General features: G+C 34.9%; 1 pseudogene; it reads right to left on the bottom strand.

The window, feature by feature from the left end:
• Window positions 1–481: 481 nt before the first annotated feature.
• On the bottom strand, window positions 482–4,792 carry LOC122080304 (annotated as a pseudogene).
• Between the last annotated feature and the right edge of the window lie 2,691 nt (window positions 4,793–7,483).

Genomic DNA, 7,483 nt, shown 5'->3' with positions numbered 1-7,483 from the left:
AACCTCTAAAAGTAGGAGTGATCCTCTTTTTATTATTTTTTTTTTCGTTTTATTTATTTATTTTTTATAAGAAGATCCTCTATTTATTTGTCATGTTCTAATATAGGATTCTCTAAATCAGTCCAGGTTCATACTCCACTAGTTGTTTAGAAATTATTAGAATTTATAGAATGGTATATATATTTTTCTCTGCTAATGGCAATATTGAAGGAAACGAATCGCCTTTTGAATATTGTAGATAGAAGAAACTATTAGACAGAGGAATAGGTGGGTAAGTGAGTCCTCCATCTTGTGTAATTTTTTTATAAATTCATTTATATATACCCTTGCTAACTTATAGTAAGAAAAGATACATATGTATTGTTTAATTATATTTTCTTAAAATTCACAATGTGCCATGGTGTAGGATGGGCCTTAGGCTCAGGAAACCCTTACTCATAAAACATTTTGAAATATTATTTTGCCACATGTGAAGTACATGTCCCCAACTAGCACTATATTTAAGGGCAAAGGTCATCTAGTTAGCCCCCACCTAGAGATGGGTCTACTGATGGTCCAAATATTTGCCAAAAGCAGACAACTCCTCCTTTGGCATTTAAATTTTGTCGGATTTACACTCATTGTGATATAAAGCTTTGCAAGTTGGTGGAAAGTTCATTTTTAACAACTTTAGGGCAACTTCTGTGTTCCACCATTTAAAAAAGCCCATAATTATAGGGCAGACAATATATAGAACATTAGAACCTAGAACTTTACAATGGCTAATTGTGCTTCCCATCCCACAATCAGTTTGACTTGATGAGCCATCCATGTAGCTCAAAAGAGTTGGACTGTCAGAGAGAAGCTTATCTTAATAGGACTGTTGTAACTTACAACAAAACACAAAGACCTTCTAAAACAGTGATTTTAAAAGCAAACTAAATAGACCTATTCTATCTTGAAAAGAAACATGACAAGAAACTCAAGATAGTGATTAGATCAGTTTGGGTTCAGGGCCATGGACAGAAGCTTGAGCTATGTCTCACCCTTGAGAACTGCTGCTTGACTTCTCCTTTTCTGATATTTTGCAGTATATACCATTTGGAAATGTTAAGCCTGGACATCTAATGGAATGACCTCCTTTGATTGTCTTCCACCAAACAATCAAAATTTAAAATGATTAGACTCTTTGTTTATAGTGTCATACAATTGCATTTTGAAAATATTGCACTAAGAAAAAAAAAATTAATGAACAAAAAAAGAGAGAGAGACTGAGAGAGAGAGGTGGGTGGATTAATGGAAAACTTGTTATCAATGGAAAGCAGTATAGGCACGTTACTAGCACTTTTCCCTAGAAGACATTGTTTGCCCCTCATGTGCAGCAAGATTGTTGGAGCAACTCTTCAAATAATTAGTCCATAGACATAATAAAATATTAGGGCTTCCATGATATTTTAAGTTTCTTCTAGCTTTGATGAGGGATTATTTAGGGTCGCCTCAAGAAGCGTATGGTTTTGAGTTCTACTCTAACCTCCATGGGGTCACTCATGCGAGGGTGTTTAGTGTTTTTTATTATTTCCAATGAAAGTTGAATGGTTATTATTTAATCCCGATATGACCTGATCCATGCAGTTGTGGGGTCAGTATGAACCCGCGAGACTAATCAAGCCAAAGGCCTAAACACCCGTCATTAGAAAAAAATAAAAAATGAGGGACTACTAGGGGGTAAAATAAAAATAAAATAGAACTCTCTAACTTAATAAGCTACAACTAATCAATCTTGTCCAAGAAACTTGTTTTGTATGGCCATGGTTTTCTAACAATTATCATGTTTCCATGAAGGTATTTTTAGAAGTAAAATGCTTGAATTCGGAGTTACAAACTTCCAAAATCGACAGAATGGATTAAGGCCAATAGACCTACATGTCACAAACTGGCCTTCCGTGGTAAGAGAGTTAGGTAAACTATTTAGCTCTATTGGAACAAAAATAAAAATGCAAGGCTCTAAGTACCACGTCATTCTCCCCCGCTTTACTTCGGACTCCCTCTCTTGTCTCTTGAGGGATTGTCCTTAGATTTTCTCTCCCCTTTGGGACCTGATGTATTTTTTTCATTTTCCTCTTAGGTAATGAATTTCTTATTGACCAAAAAAAATTACCATGCCACATGCTTGATGTTTTGAAGGATAGGGATGACCGAAATAGGAAGGTTCTCGCACACAACAATGAGAAAACTGATTAAATCTTTGTTGTCTGATTTGATGATTATGTTTCTAGATTTTATTTGAGGCTCATTAGCCTGGGCTGTAAGGGAAAAAAAATTTTGTGAATAAAATATGCTCAACAGTGGAGAAAGAACAAGAACAAAAATAATGAGAAAACAAGGAAAAATCTCCACAAATCAATGGCCTATCCTCACCCTTATATTTCTTCAAGTTTTTATTGATCAATAAAATTTTCAAGAATTGTTGGGGTCTTTGAGTTCTGGGTTTAATAATACATAAATAACAATTTGAAAGATTTACTAACTTGAAACATGGATACCCTTTAAAATATGCACCTGTAACAAAAAGCTTGCTCAGTATGTTACCTGTAACCTGTGACCAAGTAACGAAGAAACATGGCTATCTGCAACTTGGCAAATTCTGCTCCAACACAAAATCTTGGACCACCACCAAAAGCTATGAAATTGGACCTAGCATTTGCTTCCATATGCTGTGTTTTAACATGAAATGTTAATAAATATTGATTGTGAAATAAATAACATCAGTTCATTTGCTTCAAAATGCCAAAATAAATTAAAACAGTGAGCTATACCTCCCATCGCCATGGATTGAAGGCAAGGGGATCATCATACTTTCTTGGGTTCAGATGAATAGCTGTGGGACAGACCACAACTGCCCAGCCTGCTGGAATTATGTATCCTGCACAATTTTCAATTTGCATAAGAAGTGAACTAGAAGTGAAAGAGAGACAAGGAATCCCATAGAGGTAAATCATTCTTATTATAGATTTTGAACTTGCCTTTTATCTCTACATCAATTACTTTTCTGAAAATCCCTGGGACAATATTTGAAAGCCTGACCATTTCATTGATGACCTGCTTCCCACAAAAAGAGAGAGAGAGAGAGAGAGAGGGAGAGAGAGAAAGAAGGGTTCATTATACTATAGCCATACAATAAAAATAAATTTAAGCTGATGTTTCAACTGGAATAATACTCTGCAACCCACCATGAATGTAAATGTCATAGATTTATATTCTTTCCATGTGACTCCGCTGTCTTTATTTTTTAGCCTTTTTATAATCTCCTCGTGTTCTTTCTGGAACACAATCATGTATAATTTAGAAACCCGCCAATCACTTAGGCATTAAAAGAAAAAAACCAATGGATAGATAGAGGTTTGGGGAGGGTATCAGGAGGGTATTTTGGGGAACATACTAAAACCCTATCACGGTTTTTGTAAACCCTTGTGAACCATCCCACTCGGTGGAGGAAAACTTTATCCAAAAACAAATATCATAATCTATGCGCTTAATAACTCTATATCTTTTCGTTAATTCTTCTAGGACTTGTGGGTGTTCTTCAAGCATCTTCATACCAAATGCTATAACCTCAGATGTTGTCTCATAACTAGCAAATAGAAGGGAAAACAGTAAATGTAGAGCAAGCCTTTCATTAAGGATGCTCCCTTCTTTCTTTAACTCCTTAATGATGACATCAAAGAAATCACCATGTTGCTTCTGTGGTGCTGCAAGCCTCTCATCTAACTTCTCTTTCAGCAATTTCATCACCTTTTTCTGTCCCTGTTGAACCATTTTAACAAAAATAAATAAATAATAATAATAATAAAAAAAGATTCAGTAGTAGAGGCCAAGAGGGTAGGTATATATGTAGTGCTTATTATTTATTACCTGTAGACATTTGTAGTAGGTTGTACCAGGAACATTCAAAGGAAAGGAAATTAGACCTCTTATGAAAGTCATAAAGCTGTCTAATAGCTTTTTTGAAGAGATCTCTTCATCATAACTAATCAGCTTCTTAGCAGCTAATTCAAATATCATCTGAGACATTAATCAAAGTTGCAATAGTCAATATATAAATTAATCAAAATTAAGCTCCAATGCATTAAATCTCTATTTTGTAACTAATTATATATAAACTTACAGTTGCACTAGCATATTTCATCTCTGTGCTATCTTGGGTAGACCACCACTTCATATGTTTGTGTGTCTTCTGTTCCACTTCAGGAAGCAATTTTTCTTTCAGGTTTTCAACACCAAAAATGCCCAAAATTAAGTTCCTAGGGTACTTATGAATGAAACCGCCAACACAAATCAGACTTTCTTCCCCAAATATCTCAGTGAAAGTATCCATTTACCAAATTTGAAACGACTTTCCTTCTTGTTGGAAGATAAAATGGTTGATTTCAGGATCAGTTGATATCACAACAGGTCTACCAACTAGACTAGTTTTGAACAATGCTTCATATCAGCATGCATGGTCATATATATATATATATATATATATATATAGAACAACTTCAATCATGTATGTAATCTCTAAGAAGAAAGAAGAATTAAAAGGGTTGAGAAAAAATGAATGATCTGTTTACCTATCCATCCTCTTTTTGACGAATGGTTGAATGTCATTTGATGCTGTTGGGGTGAAGTACTGAAGGGTCTTCCCAATAAGTGGTAAATCCATTGAACCAGGTGGAAGGATACCATTGCACTTAGGGTTATACCATCTGTAAATCCAATGTGAAATGTAAATTACAAGGAGAGATACAGAAAATAAAGCTATAGACCACATATCTCTCTCTCTCTCTCTCTCTCTCTCTCTCTCTCTCTCTTAATGTTGAACTGATGAAATGATGAGAAACTGATATGAATGCAAAGAAGGGAGAGGGTAGTCCTTAAATATATAAAGTGAAAGCTTCATTACAATTCAAGTAAGTAGATGATACTTGATTGGCTCCTCAATTGTGTTGTGCATCACGAGATCAAATCAAAATGAATTCAAGTAAGTAATGATAAGTGATTGGCACTTTTCCAATTTGATTCATTTTAAGTTTCATCGGTAATAAGCTTTCACCCATGGGCCATATAGGTCATAGGATGGGGTACTTTTGTGAAAGTCCCCCCAACTAGAGATTGATGGAGACCACATCCTTACGTATGTGGTCTAATTTTAAAGGAAAATATTTTAGTGAATCCACTGTGCCATGAAGTTCCATGACCGTTACAGAATTTTAGTTGGTTGAAGAGGCTTGCTTCGTTGGATATTAAAGTCAAAGAATTTTTTTGACTTTTAATATAAAATTCCTATAAAATTTATATAAAATAATAAGAAATTTGGGTGGAAGGTTTCAAACAGCTGGAGGACTAATAGTTGACTAAGTCAACAAATGTGGAGAAAAAAGTCAAAAGAGTTGAGTTTATGCATCTTTAAAAAAAAAAAAAAAAAGAGTATAGGGAGGTCGGTGCGAGGGCACTAGCTAGCTTAACCGATTGGATAAACCGGCTTTTAGAACACTGCACTGCTTTCGATGGTTGTTGCTCAAAAGGATTTGAAAATATATAGATATTTGCATAGGTACTTGAGTAGGGAAAAGTGTACAATACTCCTTTTCCAATACATAAATAAAGGGCAACCACACTTATGTTACATTTATTTCATGGCTGTATAAACTTCATAGTTCATAGTGATATTTCATGGCTAAAGTCTACCAAGAAAAAAATAAATTTCATGGCTAAAGAAGCATGAGGTGTAAATGTGTAATTCTCATAAAATTATAAGAATGGTATTTCACCGTATAAAATAATCTAATGGTGTTAATTTCGAGTTCTACACCTTATGGACGGTGTGAAATGGGGGTAGAGTGGTTACTTACAAGGGAGAGGAACCTTCATCATTATCCTTACAGGGTTAGCTCAACTTGCAAAAACCAAGACCCTACATTGAAGAGTTTATGAGTAACTTTTCTTGGGGTTCATCTATAAAATAGTAGGGAGAAAGAATGTTATTTGATCATGTAGGCCATTGAGCCAATGTGTGGATCAGTGGTAGTGCAAGCACAAACATCCAACCAAAGAGGCAAAGTGTCTTTTCACGGCATTCTGTGTCTGGGCGTAGAAGATGCAATTGGGTAGCATTCTATTCCCCAAAACAACAACATCAACAACAACAATAACAATAACAATAACAATAACAACAACAATAATAACAATAATAATCTAATGGTGTTCTTGATAATAATCTAAAGGTGGTGTTGTAATTTTCTTGGTAATAATTTAATGGTGTTGATGTAATTTTCTTGAAACTTCGAATTCACATTTGAAGGGAGTTTGAATCCTCTACACATACATGTCCGAGGCCAACACCTGTCCTTTTTAGTTTCATAAATACCTTTTTCACCATATAAAAGATAGTGAGACAAATGTCGACCATTGATCCGTACGTGGAGAGAACAACCAATTCTCCATTTTGTCCACCTATTTCAAATTGGAACAATTTCTTATCATATGAACCCACCAACTTTGGTTTGAATGTGTGGAACTTGTGACAGAGACCAAATTTAATGTGGTATCATTATACTCACGACCCTTCTGTTTTAGAGAGAGAGAAAGAGAGAAAAAAAAAAAGACAGGATCTCATATGGGGAGTGGGGGGCAGAATCCAACATAAGATTGCTTAAGGCTTCCCCACAGACAATCTAGCTCAAGCAAGATACAGAAAGCCCTTATTGCTACTGTAACTTTAACATCAGAGATAGCAAAATTTCATCAAGCTGGATTTTTAAGTTTACGTTTGCATGTCCATACATGGGGTTGGTTTCCAACCTTAACCAATCCCATGTGCTATACAAACAAATCGAATTTCAGCAAATCATTTTGTGTCTAATTGGACTTGGGTTAATCAAAGTACTAATTTCTCCCTACCTTGATTGATTAGGGCTTTCTTTGGTAAATTGTATCAGAAGGGGAAAGTAGAAAGAAGAAGAGAAATCTTTGGACTCCCCTAAATAGGAAGAATAAACAAATCAAGAAAATAGATCACATGTCATTACTGCAAAAAGGAAGGGTAAATGCAAAAAAAAAAAAAAAAAATACATATATATATAGAGAGAGAGAGAGAGAGATTCAAGGAGGGAGAAAACGAAACTAGATAGAAAAAAACACCGTTGTCTACTTAGATGGAAATATTATTATCTTTTTAGATGATGAAAAATCTTATCACACCTCATTGATCTTATTTCAGATCCTCTTCCCATGAAATATAATAGATGGTGATGATGGCAATGATGATACTCTTAACAGTTGGTATTGGTTATATGAATAGGGGGAGCAACCCTCAAAAGACACTAGTTGAACCTCAATTGATGAGATCTACTATAGAACGTACAACAATTGTCTACAAGAGTTCTACCACATTAGTATTTGTATGGAAACAAAAATGCTATGAAGAAGCAAAGGCTGACAAGCGTTGAAGCCATGCAAGGGG

Source organism: Macadamia integrifolia, chromosome 5 (assembly GCF_013358625.1).
Source record: "Macadamia integrifolia cultivar HAES 741 chromosome 5, SCU_Mint_v3, whole genome shotgun sequence".
Classification (NCBI taxonomy): Eukaryota; Viridiplantae; Streptophyta; class Magnoliopsida; order Proteales; family Proteaceae; genus Macadamia; species Macadamia integrifolia.
Note: the sequence above shows the minus strand (reverse complement) of the source record. Positions and strands in the feature narration are given on the sequence as shown.